The sequence below is a fragment of the Pinus tabuliformis genome, chromosome 1_1, assembly GCF_031772625.1.
Source record: "Pinus tabuliformis cultivar Carrire ecotype Pingquan chromosome 1_1, CPIR1, whole genome shotgun sequence".
NCBI lineage: Eukaryota > Viridiplantae > Streptophyta > Pinopsida > Pinales > Pinaceae > Pinus > Pinus tabuliformis.
The window spans coordinates 86,481,106-86,504,087 of NC_142297.1; the positions used below are offsets into that span (position 1 = coordinate 86,481,106).

Sequence of the window (22,982 nt, forward strand, 5' to 3'; positions counted from 1 at the left end):
TAGTTCAATTGAGACCTCTGTCACATAATATAAATTTGATTGATTAATATTATTAATAATTTTTATGAAATTTGATGCGGTTGCATGTACTTCATTACCCAACTTTCATATATTTTTTTAATTAATTTTTATTTTTAAAATAATATTTCAACCTAAAATCCAGAAAGACTAAATCTACATAAACCAAAACCAAATAAATTAATTTAAATAACATGTCTAATAAATCAACATTGCATATTTCAGATGCTAACGAGAGTAGGGTTGTTCAACGTAATTTCAAAGGACGCCACACAATTTTACTCTTGCAAAAAGATTGAATTAATTGAAAGACCCTGATTCTTTTGTAATTTTTATCACAAATTTAACCAAAGATCATCGAAACTAAATTGAAGGGTGACTCTGAAAAGAATCATTGGACCTGGACCAGCTAATTTGCGCTGCTGTACAAAAATGGATATAGGTGACTCCCCATACACGCTGGTTAGATCAAGGACTGTCTGGGTGGCATAACTGCCTCACCTCATTCAGTTTTATTCTAGATCTCTTCGGATGGCATCCCTCCCTCACATCATCCAGTCTTAGTCGTGTTCATGCGAAAATGCCCGAGTTGTACTATCATCACACTAACATCATCTTGAGATTTTCTAGATACTGCTAGCTCTACAAGCTGTTTGCAAGCAGCTTTGGGGCCTCCTCTAAATGGTGTCAAATTAGACTGCTGCTCGATGCAAAAAGGGCTAGCTATATCCACTGCTTCTTGATTACTGACTTTATCCCACAACCCATCCAGTTATCCATTTTTTCATGTGTGAATCGCCTATTGCCCTAGTTACAGCTAGAGATCCCTGAACTCGCCAAACACCATGGCGGAGGTCCACAATTCCACCGAGATTTTCTATCCGTTGTCGCTCGTCCTCTCTTCCAGCTCGATGATCACACGTAAGGGCTTCAGAAGCACCATCTCTGCTAATGACTGCTCGGCAATCCCCAGCATTAGAAACCACCAGGTTACCATTTACAATTAGAGTTGTTACACAAGCAGTACCGCTGCTAACCTCCTGCTTCAAGAACTCTGCATCTGTTGTTAAGTAACCAGCTTTAACAGCCTCCTCAAGATTGTCGTCTGTTTCATGTTCCATGCGGACCATAGCATCCACAATATTCTGCCCAATATTTTCTGCAGCAAAAGTTGCAGCTTTCCGACCGCCATGACCATCGAAGACACCAAAGAAGGCACGTTTGGAATCACCGAGAACATTGACAATGACCTTGTGGGTATCCTCCATGAACTCTCGCGAACCTTGTTTGCATGACATTGCATAATGAAAACCCTCAACATTGACCTCCATCCGCTGATGCACTGTGAAGGAGCGGGCATCCAGGCTCGGGGACTTGAGCGGAATATCCAGCCTCTGGGGTCGTTTACCCTTGAGCCGAGGCGAAGGGCACTTGCGGGTAAGCGGACCGTTCTCCTCCGGGCAATTTACACAGGGAGAGACCACCCTCTGCTCCACCTGCTTGATCAGGTTCTCCCCGTTCTCGTTCCGTGGAAGTTTTTTGTCTCTGGTGATCAACACGGAACTCAGCCGAGACCCAAGTAAACCGGCCTGGTCGCCTCTGCTGTTGGGTTTCTGTAAACCGTGATTCCATGGGGAAGCTGCCCATATTTCAATATCAGAATCGTGAATAGAGGGAGACATGCAGGAGCCCATGGAGGAGGCAGAATTCCGTGCTACTATGCAAGCCATGCTCATAATCTGGTGGTGATGAAACTTGTTGATGCCTTAGAAAACTACCTGTGTGTTGCGGTTGTTGTTGAGCCAACACAGGGGCTCTACAACAGTGATGCGAAGCAGCAATAAATCCCCCGGTCTCCTTCTCCCTCTGTTGTTTCAAATTCAACTGACTCTATGCCTCCAAGCCCTTTCGTTAGATATATTGAATTATTATGAGGTATACGCTGACCATTTATATTGAGCTCACTAGGAAAGTTTCCAGTTTTCTGCTAGGTCAACACCGAATCTACCACCCACGTTGCTCCGGCGATTCCTATTTCCACCATAATTTTATATTTAATGCGCCCTGCGGGCCGTTTTTTTCCCAATCATGACTGTGTGCGTTATTTTTCGCACCCTGACCTGTCAGGGCGCATTAATATAAATTGCGGGTAAAAATAGGAATCGCAGAATTCTATGAGGGCGCATTTATTTTGCGCTCAATAAGAAAGTGACATGTTTTTTGCTGGGTCAACACCTTTACCGAATCCAGCACGTTCCCAGTAAATTATGATATATGATGCCAACGTCTATACGCTGGAACTGGCTGAAATATTCTAAAATTATATATGTAATACTTATCAAAGTGCCAACCAGAAAACTCTGTTGATTGAAAATAGTCTGAAATACTCTCCGCAATCGTTATTCCGTCTTGGGTTGTCTAAGTAAACTCTATTGATTAGAAATATATATTATTATTAGCTGGGAGACGCTTTCGCAATAAATTTTCCGTAGCACATCACGTGGATCGCCGGTTGTGGATGTTGGGTGTATGGAAGTGTCCTTGGTCCTTACCGGCCACGCGTCTAAATCCGGAATCTACTCATACCGCCGGAGGGGTCAGCGTTGGATTCGGGGACATTTTTAAGGGACCTAACGTTTATTTTAACAACTCGGAATTTTATTTTCCAAAAGCCTCCCCTCACTCAATCTGCTCATGTCAACGATTATTCCTAGCGTTGCATTTCGTGATTTTTTTTTCAACTATTTTCGCTAACTTTAAAATTACGTTCTGTAGCGAGTTCATAAATCGCCAACTTTAAAATTGACGTTCTGTAGCGAGTTCATAATTTTTATTTGAGGAAATTTTCATTAAATTTAATTTCAGGAGTATTTAGATTATTTTTAATGAAAATAGATTCAGTATAATCAAAGATTTTAAACATCTAAAAATTTTGGAATCTTCATAACTATAATTTAGATTTCCAAAAATTTCTGTAATTTTTTTTGAAAATTTTACTCAAATTTCTATTATTTTTAAGAAATGTAAGCTCATTAAGCCCTAACATTTAAATCTCACAGATTTTATGAGCAGCCTTTTTCGAAGTCCCTACTCAAGCTAAATAGCAAGGTGACTCTTTGAAATCTTAAATTTAGCCATGTAACTTAAGGGATTTTTGGTTTTTTAAGTCGCTAAATTTATTTATATATTAAAAATACATTCCAAATAATTAAAAATCACAATCTCACAAGTTTTTTTTATATTTTTTAACTAAAACTCTCAAAAAGTAAAACAGTATTGACTCTTCTTTTTGGTCCTTTATGGGAGTATTGTCCTCTCAATTTTCCCTAAAATCAATTTTGCAAATTGCATAATCTCAATTTCTCCGTATTTTTCTAGTCATTAATTTCATTTATGCATTCAGAAACATATTTTAAACATCTAAAAATTCAATCTCATAAAAAAATTTAATGTTAAATTTTGACCAAAAAAACTACACTTGCATAGTCTAAGTCTTTTACGTTTTGATCCTTCTCTAGGAAAATGAGTTGACCAGTCCACATAATTAGAGTTCCTAAAGGATATTTTAGGATTGAATCTATTTATGCATTTGAGAAAACATTTTAAGCTACCAAAAATCACAATTTCAACCAATGTAGTATAAAAATATATATATTTTAATATTAAAAAAACAAAATACGAACTGGTAGTTTGAGAGTGGAGATTTTCACAATCTTTCAAATTGTCTAAAACTTTAGGATAAGAACTGTGTGCAAGTTTTCCCTGTCCTAAGTTTAGGGTGGACACTCCACCCATCTTCATGGATTAGAAAGCAGATAAATGGTGAAACCTCAAACAAAGAGAACTTGTACACAATTCATATCCAAAGTTTCCGACTAAAATATAGACTAGTTTAAGGTGGACATTCCATGTTGAGATTTTTCTGTTAATTAATTTTTTGGAAAAAATTTCATGTATGTGACAACAATAGGATTAGTTGCTATATTAGCTCCAGTGTTTTTTGAGGAGTTAATGCATCCTATATTTGTTGTGAGGGGATTTATGATTCAGTTTTATACTCCAGCTATAAGAAATGTAATCCCATAGAGGATTGTGAGTGTGTGTAGAGAATGTAGAGAAAATAGGGTGAGCTGAGAGTATGTGTAAAGAATTAAATTTGTTGTAATCTCCTATTGAATAATAAGATTGCCGATGCCTCTGTTCTGGTGGACATAGCCCAGATTGGTTGGGTGAACCATGTTAAATCTGTGTGTTATGGTTTTGTGTTTTTTAATGTGCTATGTATATTTGCTTAATTTTATTTCCGCTGCGCATTGTTTGGTCTAACAAGTGGTATCAGAGCGGCGCAGCGGAAGCATGGAGGGCCCATAACCTACAAGTCTCTGGTTGTGGAGCTGGTGCGTGTGACAGAACTGCTGAAGGTGGAGTTTTGGCGATTGGCGCAATTTCAGCAGAGAGAGTCGTGCCAATTTGTGACAGTGATCGGGTTGGTGCGTTTTATTTTGGAACAGACGCGCCAATGGCGCGGATCCGAGTTTAATACTCGCGCCAGAGTGCCAGTATCCCGATTGGCACGGAATCGACGGGTTTAAGTGCGCCAATATTTTGTCACTTACACCGTTTTTGTTCCAGCGCAGATCGTCTGCTGTCAAAGAAGCGCCAACGCGCCAAGCGAAAATCGCTTTGGTAAAACTGCAATTTTCTTATTTGTTTTTTATTTGTAATCTGCAGTTTGTACAGCAGAGGGATTTTATGATAAGGTAAAGGCAGCACAGTAGAAGGCAAAGGCATCTTTTATTGGATATTAACTTTATTTATTAAGTTGGAATTGGAGATTCAGTTTGTTACAACATGGCAAAAACTCAAAGTGCTCGTTTTGAGATCGAGAAGTTCAATGGCAAAAATAACTTCGAAATCTGGAAAGTGAAGATGCATGATCTACTTGTGCACCAAAGCATGGCGAAGGCACTGTTGGGAAAATCCAAACAGCCTTACACCATGACAGATGATGAATGGAATGAATTGGATGGAAGAGCACTGAGCGGTATCCGACTGTGTTTGGCGGATGATGTTTTGTTTAACATCATGTCAGAGAAAACTGCTGCTGGTTTGTGGAGAAAGCTTGAGAAGCTGTACATAACAAAATCCTTAACCAATAGGATTCTTCTGAAGCGAAAATTGTACAATCTGCGCATGAAGGAAGGTACAGCTATTACTGATCATTTGAATGTCTTTAATACTCTTCTGGTGCAATTAGAAAGTATAGAAGTAAAATTTGAATCAAAGGATAAAGATATAACTTTATTATGGTCGTTGCCCAAGTCATGGGATCATTTTGTTACTTCTATAAGTATTAGTACATCAGAAACCCTTGAATTTGATGATGTTGTTGGAGCTTTGTTGTCCAAAGAGACAAGGAAGATGTCACATTCAGAAACCTCTACATCAAAAGCAATGATGGCTAGAGGTCGTTCTAGAGAAAAACGCTCCAGTAAGCACAGCGACTCAAGTTCAAAATCGAAAGGGAAAAAGAGTAAGGTAAAGTGTTGGTTTTGTGGCAAATCGGGACATTTGAAGAAGGACTGTTGGAAGAGACAACAAGCATCCAAAGAAGACTCTTCAACAGCGAAGCAAGAAGCAAACACGAAAAATAAAGGTTCGGCATCCAAGACAGGTATGAGTGATGAAGTGTTATCAGTTGATTTGTCTAGTCATGATCAACATTGGCTGTTAGATTTTGGTGCATCAAATCACATGTGTATTCATAGGGAATGGTTTAAAACTTATAAACCAATCAATGATGGATTACTTTACATGGGAAATGATGTCACATGTAACATTGTGGGAATCAGAACTATTCAGCTTAAAATGTTTGATGGGACAAATAAAATTTTAACTGATGTAAGACATTTACCTAAACTAAGGAAAAACCCCATTTCATTAGGAGTACTGGACACAAATGGATATAAAACCTTTATTCAAGGTGGAGTAATGAAAATTTATAAAGGAATTTTACTAGTAATGAAAGCAAAGAAGGCTGGAAATCTTTTTCAGTTAGAAGGAAGAACAGAGTCAGATCATGTTTCTATAGTGTCTGAAAACGACAGTAATTCTATTCGTTTATGGCATCAAAGGTTGGGCCATATGAGCGAAAGAGGTTTAAAGATTTTATCTGATCGTAAGTTACTTCCTAATTTAAAGTCTGTTAAGTTAGATTTCTGCAAACATTGTCTGTTTGGGAAACAAAGCAAGCAGAAGTTTCAAAATGGAAAACATACTAGTAAGGGAATCCTTGATTATATCCATTCTGATGTTGGGGGTTCGTCTCCTACAACCTCATATGGAGGTTCGTCATATTTTGTATCTTTTATTGATGATTTCTCTAGAAAAGTTTGGGTCTACATGTTAAAGAAGAAGTCTGATGTGTTTACAGTTTTCAAACAGTTTAGAGCATTAGTTGAAAACATCACTGGAAGAACTATTAAATGTCTAAGAACTGACAATGGTGGTGAGTTTACTTCAAAGGAATTTGATAATTATTGCAACGAAGCTGGGATCAAAAGACGTAAAACCACTGTGTATACTCCTCAGCAAAATGGAGTTGTTGAACGCATGAACAGGACCCTTTTAGAGAGAGCAAGAAGTATGGTGAGTAACTCCAATTTGCAGAAGGAATTGTGGACACAAGCGGTTGCTACAGCTTTCTATTTGATAAATCGATCACCGTCAACTGCAATAGGATGCAAAATTCCTCAAGATGTATGGAAAGGTCATCCTTGTGATTATTCTAAACTGGAAGTTTTTTGTTGTGATGCATATGCTCTAGTTCCAAAACATCAACGTTCTAAATTAGATCCTAAATCAAAAAGATATATCTTTGTTGGATATGGTGATGGGACTAAGGGATACAGATTGTGGGATCCTACTACTCACAAGATCATCATTAACATAGATGTTAAATTTAATGAATCCTCACTTGAAAATTCAGATGTAGATGATAAATTGAAAAAGGATAATGTATCTAAGCTTCAACACATTCAGTTTGAAACCAGTCCAAATATTGATGATGATCAAGATGAACATGGTTCAGATGTAAGTCATGAACAAGTTTCAGATGTAAATCATGAACAAGTTTCAGATGCAGGTCATAAACAAGTTTCAGATGTAGATCATGAGCATGATTCAAATGTTGATCATGAAGAAGTTCCTACAGACAATAATCAGCAAATTGTGGAAGTACCAGAAACATTTTTAAGGAGGTCCACAAGAATTAAACGTCCTCCTAGAAGGTATGATGACTATGTTACTTCAGTTGCTTTAACCACTAACGATGATGAACCTCTGTGCTATCAGGAAGCTGTAGAAGGTTCTAAAAGTGAAAAGTGGAAAGAAGCTATGAAGGACGAGATGATGGCATTAGACAAGAATGACACATGGGATCTGGTAGAACTTCCTAAAGATAGAAAAACTGTGGGATGTAAATGGGTGTACAAATTGAAAAGGGGTGTTGATGGTTCAAAGGACAGGTACAAATCAAGGCTGGTCGCAAAAGGTTTTTCTCAGAAAGCAGGCATTGATATTCATGAGATATTTTCACCAGTTGTAAAAATTGTTTCAAGTCGAATTGTATTAGCATTAGTTTCCTTACTTGATTTAGAATTACAGCAACTAGATGTTAAAACTGCATTTTTACATGGAGATTTAGATGAGGAGATTTATATGGAACAACTGGAAGGTTTTGTTCAAAATCGCAACAAGAAATTTGTCTGCAGGCTCAAGAAATCATTGTATGGTCTGAAGCAATCGCCTCGAAAATGGTACAAGAAATTTGTTTCTTTCATGTTGATTCAAAATTATATAAGAAGTGAATATGATCATTGTGTTTAATTTAAGAAATTAAGTAATGGCATGTTCATTATCTTAGTGTTATATGTTGACGATATGCTTTTAGCAAGAAAAAGCATAACAGAGATCAACAGGTTAAAGGCTCAGATGGCTAGGACATTTGATATAAAAGATCTAGGAGTAGCAAGGCAAATTTTGGGAATGGAGATTTTCAGAGACAGGAGCAATGGTAAGCTGTGGCTATCACAACAGAAGTATATTGAGAAAATACTCTTGAGGTTTGGTATGAACAATGTGAAGCCTGTTTCAGTCCATTTAGCTTCCCATTTTAAGCTTTCTTCAAGTTTATGTCCTATTACAAATGAAGAAAAGGAATATATGTCTCGAATTCCATATGCCAATGTAGTAGGTTTTTGAATGTATGCGATGGTTTGTACTCGACCAGATATTTCACATGCAGTTGGGGTTGTTAGCAGGTATATGGAAAATCCAAGAAAAGAACACTGGTCAGCAGTGAAATGGGTGCTTCGGTATTTGAGAGGCACAAGTGATTATTGTATCACTTATAACAGAAGTAGTGAATTTGTTTGCGGTCATGTTGATTCCGATTTTGCAGGTGATTTGGATAAGAGAAGATCAACTTTAGAGTATGTATTTACTCTTGCAGGTGGAGCTATTAGATGGATGTCAAATCTACAGAATATTGTTGCTTTATTCACTACTGAAGCAGAATACATAGCTGCTTCACATGCTTGAAAAGAAGCAGTTTGGTTAAAAGGTTTGATTGGTGAGTTGGGTAGGTTACAGGACAACATCAAGTTATTTTGTGATAGTCAAAGTGCAATTCATTTGGCTAAGAATCCGACCTATCATAGTAAATCTAAGCATATACCTATCAAGTACCGTTTTGTAAGACAGGTTATCACTGAAAGGGGTGTTTCTCTTGAAAATGTGCATACAAAGGAAAATTGTGCAGACATGTTCACGAAACCAGTTTGGTTAGAGAAGCTACGTTGGTGTCTGGCTTCTCTTGGCTTGCAGAAAAGATAAAAATAATAAATGAACAGGGTATCAAGCTAATTATTGTCAAGGTGGAGATTGTTGAGATTTTTCTGTTAATTAATTTTTTTGAAAAAATCTCATGTATGTGACAACAATAGGATTAGTTGCTATGTTAGCTCTAGTATTTTTTGAGGAGGAGTTAATGCATCCTATATTTGTTGTGAGGGGATTTATGATTCAGTTTTATACTCCAGCTATAAGAAAAGTAATCCCGTAGAGGATTGTGGGTGTGTGTAGAGAATGTAGAGAAAATAGGGTGAGTTGAGAGTATGTGTAAAGAATTAAATTTGTTGTAATCTCCTGTTGAATAATAAGATTGCCGATGCCTCTGTTCTGGTGGACGTAGCCCAGATTGGTTGGGTGAACCACGTTAAATCTGTGTGTTATGGTTTTGTGTTTTTAATGTGTTGTGTATATTTGTTTAATTTTATTTCCCCTGCGCATTGTTTGGTCTAACATTCCAGTCATCTTCATGAACTAGAAATCGGATAGATAATAAAACGTGAGCAAGAAAACTTACACATAGTTCATATCACAAAGTTTCAAACAAAAATAAAGAATAATTAAACTACCTTTTTATCTCTCAATCCGAAAGTTTCAATCAAAAATACAAACTAGTTCAGCTACATTTTTACCTTTCGATCAAAAATATTTCATACAGATTTCTACCATATTACTTTATTAAAACTACCTAAACTTATCTTAGAAAAAAAAAAAACAAAAAACAAAAAACTTACTCTAGGCATTAATAAATATAATTTTCAAGAATCAAAATCAAAAGGTTCATAAACACATGCTCCATCCAAACGAACAGAATAACGATAAGTGTAACTTGTATGGAACACTCTAACCGTTACACTTTTGTGAATCTAGACCAGAAATTATAATGAAATGCCTTACAATATAAAACATAATTCCAACGAACCCCTGCATTTTAAGGTAAAGGATTGCCCATTTTGCTTTAGATGTAACATTCAAAACCTAACAGGAATAGCCAACACTTACCTCCATGACAACACTGCATGATACCGAAACTCGTAAAACCAAAACTAAACAAAAATTCAAGACATTTGAATTTTTAGCATATATACTATGTCAAGCTTTATATATGAATTCCGATGTTGAGCACAACGAAGTACAATGATGTCTTTGGTTGTTAAATTCCGTTGTCTCCAACACTCCATTTTAAGAGCATATCCCACCGAATATATGAACCAAATCCATGTCAAGCAAAAGGTTAAAGCGAAAATGCTTATAGACATTGTTCTCGGTCAAAGTTTATATGAGACGTTTTTTCAGGAGCCAAGGAAAATGATAAAGTTCAATTTTGGGACACCGCTATTTATCCATATGGAACTATGGCATGTTGGGTATACGACCAAAGTCCCACATTGACTAGAGGTGGGGAGGATCATGGATATATAAGGATGGACAAATATCTCCATTGGTATGAGGCCTTTTGGGGTAAGTCCAAAAGCAAATCCATGAGGGCTTAGGCCCAAAGTGGACAATATCATACCATTGTGGAGATATGTGGTGTCCAGAGTCCTTACAAGTGGTATCAGAGCATGTTGGAGGTGCTGGTGCAGAGAGGATAGCCTGGATTGTTTGCTGGATCGTTTGCTGGCCCCGCGCATGGAGCTGTATATTGCTGGAGCGCGGAGCGCTGATACCTGGTATTTAAATTTCTGGTGCGTGGTATTTAAATTTCTGGTATTTAAATGTTTCACATGATAATGCAACCAGATTTTAGATACGGTGGCCCACGAATCCACACAGAAGGTTTTAGATAATCCAACCAGATTTTAGATAATGCAACCAGATTTTAGATACGGTGGCCCACGAATAATGCAACCAGATTTTAGATTATGAAGGTCCTTAAAAAGGTAATATATTAACCAACAGCGTGCATATGGTTTTTGCTGTGCGTGGATATGGTTTTAAAAAAAAAAAAGACAGCGTGCATATGTTTTTTTTTTAAACCGGCGTGGATCTATGACCAACAGCGTAGCGATATATATATATATATATTTTTTTTAAAACACACAGCGTGGATATATGTATTAAATACAGCAAGGATTTATTTTGAAAACGGCGAACAGCGTGTTTTGTTTTTTGTCTGCTGCGTGGAGGTAAAACTTGAAACTGCGTGGGTATATATTTGTACATTGCGTGGCAATGGCATTACATGGAAAACTGCGATTGTTCATTATTCGCGTTTGTTGATTCCGGTAGGCGTTTTAATTTCTACTGTTCGTGAATAGCAGAATATGAACACTGTCTTCTATCATTGCAAGTAACGAATGCATTTGATGTTGAGATTTTCTGCGAAACTATTTGTGGCAAAACCGTAAATAAAACATTGGTTTATTAGTGTAATTCACGGTGGATGCTCAGTACCGACTGTAATTTTAGAGTAATTGCACAGTGGATGCTCAGTTTTTTTTTTTTTACTGCAATCTTGCACAGCCACAAGTCAGTTGTTTTTGTTTATAAAAACAAAAGCATAGGCAGTTTTCTTTGTAAACACAAAGGCATAGGCAGTTGTTTTTTATTGCTGGTTGGATATTGGAGATTATTGTGTTTTTTTGCTGATACAAGATGGCCAAAACACAAAGTGCCCATTTTGAAATTGAGAAGTTTAATGGCAAGAATAATTTTGAGATCTGGAAGGTGAAGATGCACGATCTGCTGGTTCAACAAGGTGTGGCGAAAGCACTGTTGGGGAAAAACAAAAGACCTCCTTCCATGATGGAGGATGAATGGGATGAGATGGACGATAGAGCTCTGAGCGCAATTCGGTTATGTCTGGCGAACGATGTTCTGTTCAACATTGTGTCAGAGAAAACCGTTGCAGGCTTGTGGTCGAAGCTTGAGAAGCTCTATATGACGAAATCTTTGACAAATCGAATTCTCCTGAAACGACAGCTTTACAGTTTGCGGATGAAAGAAGGTACCTCAATTGCTGATCACCTGAATGTTTTTAATACCTTGTTGGTACAATTAAACAGTCTAGATGTGAAATTTGATTCAGAGGATAAGGCAATAACTTTATTGTGTTCATTGCCTGAATCCTGGGATCACTTTGTTACTTCCATAAGTTTTAGTACATCAGAAATTCTTGAGTTTGATGATGTGGTTGGAGCCTTGTTGGCTGAGGAGACGAGGAAGAGGTTGAATGCATACACCTCTACATCAGAGGTAATGATGGCCAGAGGTCGCTCACGAGAGAGACACTCCGGGGGAACGCATAGCGACTCTCGCTCAAAGTCCAAAGGAAAGAAGCCAAAGGTGAAGTGCTGGCATTGTGGCAAGGCTGGACATCTGAAAAAGGATTGTTGGAAGCAAAAGCAGGCTACTAAAGAAGGCTCTTCGACAGAAAAGAAGGAAGCCAACACCACAGATACAGGTTCAGTATCTGGTTCAGGTATGAGTGATGAGGTATTGTCAGTTAATGTTTCAAAACATGATCAACATTCGTTGTTAGATTCCGGGGCATCTAACCACATGTGTATACATAGAGATTGGTTTAAAACATATAAATCAATTGATGATGGTGTTGTGTACATGGGTAATGATGTAACATGTAATATTGTTGGGATTGGAAGCATACAACTACAAATGTTTGATGGCACAACCAAAATATTAACTGATGTGAGGCATGTACCAGATTTAAGAAAAAAATTGATTTCATTAGGAGCACTTGATTCAAATGGATATAAAACTGTAATTCAAGGTGGAGTTATGAAAATCTATAAAGGTATCTTACTAGTGATGAAGGCTAAGAAAGTAGGAAATCTATTTCAGTTAGAAGGTAGAACTGGGTCAGATCATGTGTCTGTGTCTGAACATGACGGCAGTTCCATTCACTTATGGCATCAAAGATTGGGGCATATGAGTGAAAGAGGATTGAAAATTTTGGCTGACCGAAAGTTACTTCCTAATCTAAGATCTGGAAAATTGGATTTCTGTAAACATTGTCTGTTTGGTAAACAAAGTAAACGAAAGTTTAAAACAGGCAAACATACTAGTAAAGGCATATTTGATTATATCCATTCAGATGTGTGGGGTCCAGCTCCTACAGCTTCATATGGTGGTTCGTCATATTTTGTGTCATTTATTGATGACTTTTCTCGGAAAGTGTGGGTCTACATGTCGAAACGGAAGTCTGATGTTTTTTCAGTTTTCAAGCAGTTTAGAGCATTGGTAGAAAACAACACTGTTAGAACTATAAAATGTTTAAGAACTGACAATGGTGGTGAGTTTTCCTCCAAGGAGTTTGACAGATATTGCAAGGATGCAGGGATCGAAAGACATAATACCACGGTTTATACTCCTCAGCAGAATGGAGTTGTTGAACGCATGAACAGGACTCTTCTAGAGAGAGCAAGGTGTATGCTGAGTAACACTGGGTTGCCGAAGGAGTTGTGGACGGAAGCAGTGGAAACCGCTTGTTATGTGATAAACCGATCTCCATCAACGGCAACAGACTGCAAGGTTTCGCAAGAGGTATGGACAGGACACCCTTGTGACTATTCTAAACTCAGAGTGTTTGGTTGTGATGCATATGCTCTAGTGCCTAAACATCAGCGAACTAAATTAGATCCGAAATCGAAAAAATATATCTTTGTTGGGTATGGTGATGGAACAAATGGATTTAGATTGTGGGATCCTACTACCAGCAAAATCATCATCAACAGAGATGTAAAGTTTAATGAATCCTCTCTTGTACAGTTAGATGTAGATAGAAGATTGAAACAGGATGATGTATCTGATTTCCAACATATTCAGTTTGACAGTATTTCTAATGATAGTCATAACGACCATAGTTCAGATTCTAGTCATGAACAGGTTTGAGAATCAGATTATGAACAGGGTTCAGATGGAGGTCATGAACAGGTCTCAGATGGCGATCATGAAGAAGTTCCTACAGATGATAGACAGCCAATTGTGGAAGCACCAGAAATATTCTTAAGGAGGTCTACAAGGATCAAACGTCCTCCAAGAAGGTATGATGATCATGTTACTTCAGTTGCTTTGATCGCTAATGATGATGAACCTTTGTGTTATCAGGAAGTTGTAGAAGGTTCAAATAGTGACAAATGGAAAGCAGCCATGAAGGAAGAAATGATGGCCTTAGGTAAGAATGGTACGTGGGATCTGGTTGAACTTCCCAAAGGCAGGAAAACTGTGGGATGCAAATGGGTCTTCAAGCTGAAACGGGGTGTGAATGATACGGAAGACAGGTACAAAGCTCGGCTGGTTGCAAAAGGGTTTTCTCAGAAAGTTGGCATAGACTTTCATGAGATATTTTCACCAGTGATTAAAATTGTTTCAATTAGAATTGTGTTAGCATTAGTGGCTTTGTTTGATTTGGAGTTGCAGCAGTTAGATGTTAAGACTGCGTTTCTACATGGTGATTTAGATGAGGAAATATATATGGAACAACCGGAAGGGTTTGTTCAGCATCGCAATGCGAAATTTGTCTGCAGGCTCAAGAGGTCATTATATGGCCTGAAGCACTCACCTCAGCAGTGGTATAAGAAGTTTGATTCTTTCATGTTGAGTCAGAAATATGTAAGAAGTGAATATGATCATTGTGTGTATTTTAAGCAGTTAAATAATGGCATGTTCATTATCTTAGTGTTATATGTTGATGATATGATTTTAGCAAGCAAAAGCATTGAAGAAATCAACAGGTTGAAGACTCAGATGGCAAGGACGTTTGATATGAAAGATCTAGGAGCCACAAGACAGATTTTGGGCATGAAGATTTTCAGAGACAGGAGTAATGGTAAGCTGTGGCTATCACAACAGAAGTATGTTGAGAAAATACTTTTGAGGTTTGGTATGAACAATGTGAAGCCTGTGTCGATCCCTTTAGCTTCCCATTTTAAGCTTTCTTTGAGTTTATGTCCTAATACAGATGAAGAAAAGGATTATATGTCTCGAATTCCTTATGCCAATGTAGTAGGATGTTTGATGTATGCGATGGTGCGTACGCGACCAGATATTTCTCATGCAGTTGGGGTTGTCAGCAGGTACATGGCAAATCCGGGTAAAGAACACTGGTCAGCAGTGAAATGGGTGCTTCGGTACTTGACAAGCACAAGTAGTTATTGTATTTCTTACAATAAGAGTAGTGAATTTGTTTGTGGATATGTTGATTCCGATTTTGCAGGTGATTTGGATAAGAGAAGATCAACTTCGGGGTACTTCTTTACTCTTGTAGGTGGAGCTATAAGCTGGATGTCAAAGCTACAGAATATTGTTGCTTTATCCACTACTGAAGCAGAATACATTGCTGCTTCTCATGCTTGCAAAGAGGCGGTTTGGTTGAAAGGTTTGCTTGGTGAGTTTGGTAGGTTACAAGACAACATCAGGTTACTTTGTGACAGTCAAAGTGCAATACATTTGGCTAAGAATCCGGCCTATCATAGTAAGTCAAAGCATATTCCAATCAAATATCATTTTGTAATACAGGTTATCACTGAAAGGGGAGTTTCTCTTGAAAAGGTGCATACAAAGGAGAATTGTGCAGACATGTTCACGAAACCAGTTTTGTTGGAGGAGCTACGCTGGTGTTTGGCTTCTCTTGGCTTGCAGAAAAGATAAAATAATAATAACAGGGCATCAGGCGAATTGTTGTCAAGGTGGAGATTGTTGAGATTTTCTGTTTGAGCAAAATAGGAAAAATCTCAGCTGATGACAACAATAGGGATTCAGTTCCTACATTAGCTCCACGTTGTTGGGAGGGAGTTAATGCCTCCTATATTTGATGTGAGGGAGTTATGAGGATGTTAGATTCTCTATGCTATATAACAGGAAATCATTCGGATGATTTGCTAAAGAGAGTGTGAGGATTTCATGATGTAATCTCCTAATTTGATTAATAAACTCCTGATGCCTATGTTTGGTGGACGTAGCCCAGATTGGTTGGGTGAACCACGTTAAAAATTGTCTCCTATGTGCTTGATTATTCTGCTGTGTGTTTAATTAATTTTGCTGTGCACTTGATCCAACAATTGGTATCAGAGCCATGCCCCGAAGTTAGCCAAGTGGATGAATCCTTGGAATACCGAACGAAGGTGGTGGGCCCCGGTAATATCACGATGGGATTCGTGGATGAGCTCGGTTAGACAGGTGGTGTGCTCCGGATTCTTCATGGATGTGTCCTGGTCCCAACACAGTGAAGAGGAGTTGACCTGGGATAGAGAAAACTCTCGAGGCCGGTGGTGCTCCATGTAAGGCGTGTGCTTCCAACGCATTGGAGCGGAGAATCCTGGTTGGTAGAGAGTGGACGGATGGATAATCGTTTGAGGGGAGGCTCGATGGTCCTTTGTTCGAGGGGAGGATTGTTGGGTATACAACCAAAGTCCCACATTGACTAGAGGTGGGGAGGATCATGGATATATAAGGATGGACAAATATCTCCATTGGTATGAGGCCTTTTGGGGTAAGTCCAAAAGTAAATCCATGAGGGCTTAGGCCCAAAGTGGACAATATCATACCATTGTGGAGATATGTGGTGTCCAGAGTCCTTACATGGCACAACCCCTTTAATGACTAAGATGAATACGTTAATGATCAACAACCTAAATAATTGGTATATTTCTATTAATCTAGTAATAGTTGAATAAGCCCCCAAAATTGTAAGAATACATGTTAAGAAAGACTCTATACCCACAATGCCCATCTTTCTATGGGAGAAATAAATTATATTTTCCAACACTTCCAAAATTTTACATATATGTATGTATAGACCAACACGCGTTGCAACTATCAAGATTAATAATCACTTCTCATTTATCACTTCCACTTATATTGAAAGGGATTTTTCCACGAAATTAATGAAAGTTAGTGTTTGGATAATGGTGAAAGTTCCATTTGTATTTTTGTCGAATCATTTCTAAATTTTATTATAACGAGAACATATGCTTCCCATACTCTATTACAAGTATAACATATATGAAGATGATATTAGCCATGTAAGCTATAAGAATTTTATAGAGGTTTGCTTCAATTTCTTATGGAAAGGAAAGAAGAAGGATGTAACTACTCTTGTGCACTAGAAGAAAATGTTCATTCGAAAAAATCAAGGGAGTTGTGGGTTAAAAACTTTTTTCTGTTTTGCAAAGGAAGTTGTAGCTCAAATCAGATAGAGATGCATGTTTCATAATAGATTGTCGAGGAGGCTAATGAGAGACACAAATTGGTAAAATTATATTGAAGTGGATTGGATCAGCCTTAAGATAAGACTTTGGCATGGGGGCCTCCATTATGTGGAAGGCCTTGATCACGCATTACTCAATAATCAATAATTGACTTGTGTAGTAGGTGGGGGATGGTAAATCAATGATATTTGGTAGCGATCTATGGATTGGTGGTGATGGTATTCTATGACCCTCCTTAAAACTAGTTTTCACATTAAAGAAAATAGGAATGTTATGTTTGTCAGATGCAACATTCTCAAATAAACAAGTAAAATCCTTTCAAAAGTGGTTCACAACAAACTACTTGGTTTTTCCAAGAGATATAGTGATTGAATGGTCATCTTTTACTTCCTCTCTAGCTCAAAATGGATTGATTCTGGGAAGAATACATAACTGATTGTTTTAGTAAAGGAATAAGGAATTCGGTTCTATCAAAATGAAAAAGGATTACAAGGTATTGGACTCAACAAGTGAAGGAACTAAATGTTGGTTTCTAGCTATATCGAAATGAAATCGTCGCCTAAAAACCTATTTATTCCTTTGGATGGAACTTCAAAATTTTATCCTCACACATATAATTTAGTGAAAAGAGGTTGGGAGTCAGTCAAACAAGGTGTGCCCTATGTTAACAAGATTCAGAATCGGTCACTCATTTATTCACTTTATGCAGTTTCTTGAGTGTGGCTTAAAAGGAGGTTCTTTATAACCTAGATTGTCCAAGAATGTGGACAAGAGAGAATTTATCAGTGTTTGAATGAATGCACAGTTTCCCTATCATATAACCGACACACATTCTTCCTTTCCTAGTCATGAGCACACCAATACAATAAGGGGGTTGCACTAATAACAATAAGGGCACACACTAGCAGTATAGGGATCTAAGATGCCCCTCTCCTCCAAAAAAGTGTTGTCCTCAACTATTGAGTAGTTATGGATAGCAGTATAGGGATCTAAGATGCCCCTCTCCTCCAAAAAAGTGTTGTCCTCAATTATTGAGTAGTTATGGATGCTTCTATATAAAATTATCATCCTCCCATGTGGAGTCTTCAACGAGTAAGTTCTTCCACTTTATGAGAAACTTTGAAATTAATCAATTTTGTAGTTGTAGGGTTCTTGATTCTGTGACTGCTTCAGGTTCCAATATGATTTTTCCTTCCTCGTCAAGTTCCAATAATATTGTTAGAACTGGGAGCTTGTCACATATAGCCTTCTTCAAGCATGAAACATGGAGAACTGGGTGCACTCAGGAAGATGTAGGAAGCTCCAATTTGTATGATAGAGTATCAATCTTTTGCAACACTTTGTAAGGACCATAGTATTTTGGTGATAATTTATTATCCTTCTTAGCTTGCTTGAGGGACACTTGTTTGTATGGTTGTATGCATAAAAATACCCAATCTCTTACATCAAAATTTATTTTGTTGCGATGTTGACATGCTTGTTGTTTTATTCGATTTTGCACCCAAGTGAGGTTATCCTTTAAGAGTTGGAGAACTTGTTGTTGATGCTCGATGTGATCTTCCACTATTTGAACCTTGGATTGATTGTCCAAGACTTTTTGGAGATCTAGAGAAATAGATGATTTCGTTGTTTGCACCTGTAGTGAATATATTACACCACGCTATTTTTTCTTTAGAAGCCTTGTCATGCCATTAAAGCTAATTATCTTTCTCGGATTCCTTGCGATACCCCTTAATTCAACTTCCATTCCTTCCCAAGAAAAGTTCTTGAAAATTGAAAGTTATCATCACCAAAGATTGTAACCATTAGACTCCTAGTACAACATGAACACCACCCATTGAAATGGAAAGCATTGGACTATTCAAGACGTATTCTCCCATGCATAGCTTGATATTGTACCACTTTCCAAAGAAATTTATGGTTCCTCCATTTGCAACCATTACTTGACACTATGGTGTTGGATATAGGAAGCAATTCAATTCCTTGGCTATCTTCCAATGAATAAAATTAAGGGTACTACCCAGATCAATAAACACTACTACCTTTTTCTTCTTGATATGTCCTTCTATCTTGAGAGTTTGAGGAATGGTAATTTTTGTCAATGCATTACAAGATATGGTCAGATTCATTTCTTCTTTCTCAGGGTTTGTTTCTTAGTGTATATCCTCTTATTTTGACATTTCTTGATCCTTTTCTTCCTCCTCTTCACAATCTGTGTAAAATAATTTCTTCTCAGCACACTTATGACCTATAGTATATTTGCTATCACAACTGTAACAAAGCCTTTTTTCTCTTTTTTCCTCCAATTGTTATGGTGTCAACCTTGTAGGTTGTGGAGGGCTAGGAATAGTAACACTTCCGTCTTTATAGTTATGAGTGGTGAAATTCCTTGTTTCCATTATTTCCCTTTCCACTTTTCTTACCACCCTGAATGACTTCTCCAATGAATCAGGTTCTAAAAGTCGAACCTCATGTTGGATGTTAACATTTAAATTCCCTATGAAGACATCAATCCTATGCTCCTTTGGAATATCATTTACTCTGATATTCGATTTTTGGAAGTCCTCAATGTGCTCTTCCATTGAACCCTTTTGTTTGAGATTTATCAATGGGCTAAAGAAGTTGTTTCTCTTTGTATCCTCATAATATGATATCATTTCCTCCGCAAAAATTGACCATGTGACAAGTGGTTTACAAGAACAACGCCCTTTGTACCATACAAACTAATTCGGCTCTAAATATAAAGATGTAACATGTATCTTTTTTGATGGTTGCACATCATGTAGATCAAAATATTTCTCCATCTTTAGTATCCAAGTTACCAGATCGTTGCCATCAAACTTATATCTATATTTTGAATATTGTGGGTCTTCATTCCAACGTTAGAGTCTATGAAATCATGATTAACATTTCTTTTGTTCTCATGAGGAGTTTCCTCTACTACCTTTTCGTCATTAGGAAGCCTTTCTTGTAGCGACTTTGTCCCACCTTCCTTCAAACCTTTCGTGTCTTTCCTTAAATATTCCAAGTTTCCATTCAATTTTACTTCTATACCATTGATTTTATTGATCATATCTTCGATCACATTCTTCGAATCATCCCTCCAATTTTTCTTACTAGGTGTTTCTATTTTCTTGATTCAAGCCATTATTTTTCTTGATTTTAGGAGCTCGATATTGAAATCACCGTAACTCTGTAATTTCGTATCTCCAAGTTCTCAAATTGTGTACTGTGGTAGCCCTCTGAGTCCTCTTTCAAAACCCACAAGTATGATCAAGATTGGTTTCTTCAAGAAAGAGATGCCAAATCGCCCATGATAACATTATTATAGACTAGTTCAATAGAGAAAACTTGTACGACGTGCCACATATTATTGTTTCAACCTTCGGGCCTGAAACTGCTTCACAGAAAACTACAGTCTGTTCAGGTTCTCTAAATTCTTATGAAATTTTAATCTGATGCTCAATGAGAGTTATGATGATTTTCCCAAGGTCACATGTTTGGGATGTAATTATGGAGCCTACAAAAACACTAAATTCCTTGGACCATATCTCTGAACATATAGCGAGACAAGATCTAAACATCGAACCCAAGGTTATGAAGATTTCAGAGCAAATGGTTTTTAATTTCAGTTTTTGACACATCGTAGAAAAAAATTGTTGACGGTGTTGGACCCGCGAACATGTCAAGGGGATCTCATCGATAAGAAGTCCCAATTAGACCTCAGACCGTTTGGAGTAGGAGTCCCATAAGTGGGTCGTAAGGTAATGCCTTGACTGCGATGTCACACAAAGGAAAGTAAGATAACCCTGTCAGTAGAAAGGGTGTGACTGCAGTAGTGCGTCAAGGAAGATGTATGAGAGGTTCTAACACAAAAAGGGGGAGAAGAGGGTGAAGGTGAGTTCCAGGTTGAAGGGATCAGTCCCAACTTGGCTAGGAACACACAACACAAAAGGACATACACAGCTTCCGACAGAGCAGTCCACTCGGATGCGGTAGTCGCAACGTAGAAGGTAACATAACACGTACATCACTCACAAATCAGCCCGAATGAGTGCAACCGTTGTTATAGCCAGGTTCTTGTGAAAGGTATGTCTAGTGTCCAGTAGAGCAGTTGACACAGACGATGACAACATTAACAGCATATACAACACATTTGCAACAAGATTCATATAATTGCATGTGAATCATTTCATACACAAATATGTAAGTTAAACAACATATATCATTAAGGCAACCAAAGCAATCCAACTATAATAACAACATACGCATGAAAATGTGTTGGCTTCTATTATGTAAAAGCGTAAGTTCCAATCATTCAGTACATCCATGTAAACCCGCTAGCCCCATCAATGAAACGTTATAGCCACATCCGTCTGCTCCTCCAAAGAGATGTACTAGCTCTGTGTAGTGGAGAAGCCAAGGCGCATTACAATATTGTCCAAGCCTTCTTCAAGAGAGTCTTAGTAGAAGCTTAGCTGACAAAAAGCCTATACAATGAGTTATGAGGGACTATTTATAGCAAAGGGTGGGGTGACCCTTGACATTCCCCTTTGTGACCGTTCAACTACCCTCATGACTCTTCACCTACTCTATGACTGTTACATCCACTATTGAGACTTACACTTGACATGACTCAACATTACAATGCACATGTACCCATATGAACAATGGCTTGAACCATCCAAACTAGACATCATTTTGACCTAAACAGCCATAGAGTTCCAACTGCTCAACATATTATGCTGATCAAAAGTAACATATTAATGCCAAGATTGGTAGTCCTTGATAGTGTCCACGTGTTCTGCTGTGACATCCGTCTGAAACCTGAACCTTGCCTCCATTGCATCTGGGTACACTGCTCGGGCTCCTCTGTCCAACTTGTCTTAGAGCATGCACATCATTTCCTTCAATGTGGCCAGACCAACAACGTACTTGCACATGATGTCTGCACTGATAGGAAAGTCTGGGCTGGTGGCGATGCGTATCAACTCGTCGAAGTACGAGTCAAGCTCCTATCGGACCTACTTCTTTGTCTTAGCCTGGGTGAGAGTCCCAAGTGATGTGATCACATGAGCGTGCACTATAACATCCATGCTCTTGAATACTCGTGCATGGGAAGCATGTGTGCTAGTGATGAGTTTTGATAGGTCTTCATAGTTCTGGATCTGACTCTGAATACATGCTTGCAGTTGGACAATATTGGCCCTCATCATCTTTGGAAAGTGAATCGAGGCTCCCGTGTACCTCATCGTCCATGATTGCATGTTGTTAATGACAGCATGTATGTTCTTCAATATATGTGCTCTTCTCACACATCTCTACTACCATTTATGGAGATGGATGACTGCTTGGTGCATGATACCGAACATGGAATACAATTCTTACATAATTGTATCAAGGGACAATACTTCATCTAGTATTTCCTTCTTCAGTTCAGCTCGGGTGGACATTGTCACCATGTCTCCCCCTTTCTTAACCACCTATGGTTCCTTTCGCTCATTCTTAGCTATGAGGAAGCGAACACTTGAGCTGGTGTCCTTGACATACACTCTAGTTGCATCGACCAAAGCAGATAGATACTTGTGCACATTAGTCATGAACACTTTCTCTTCAGCTTGCACAAGGGATGATTGGTCCTCTGGAGTCGATGCTTTCTGAGGCTGCACAACTTTGTGATGATATTCGTCACAAGAGATGTCGTGCATCTCTGCTTCCGTATGACCACCAAGGATCTTAGTGCCTCCTTGGTAATTTGAGACTTTCTCATCATATAGATGCGAAGAAGCGGGTGAATTGACCTCTTTGGGGTGAGGCATGAGGTCGGTGTCCCCTTCCAGCTCCTGCTTCTCCATGTCTGCATCCAGCTGTTCAAGTGCCTAT

At 38.1% G+C, this 22,982-nt stretch overlaps 1 pseudogene; it reads right to left on the reverse strand.

Annotated features, from left to right (window-relative positions):
- Positions 1-770: 770 nt before the first annotated feature.
- On the reverse strand, positions 771-1,748 carry LOC149211757 (putative protein phosphatase 2C 25 pseudogene; annotated as a pseudogene).
- Between the last annotated feature and the right edge of the window lie 21,234 nt (positions 1,749-22,982).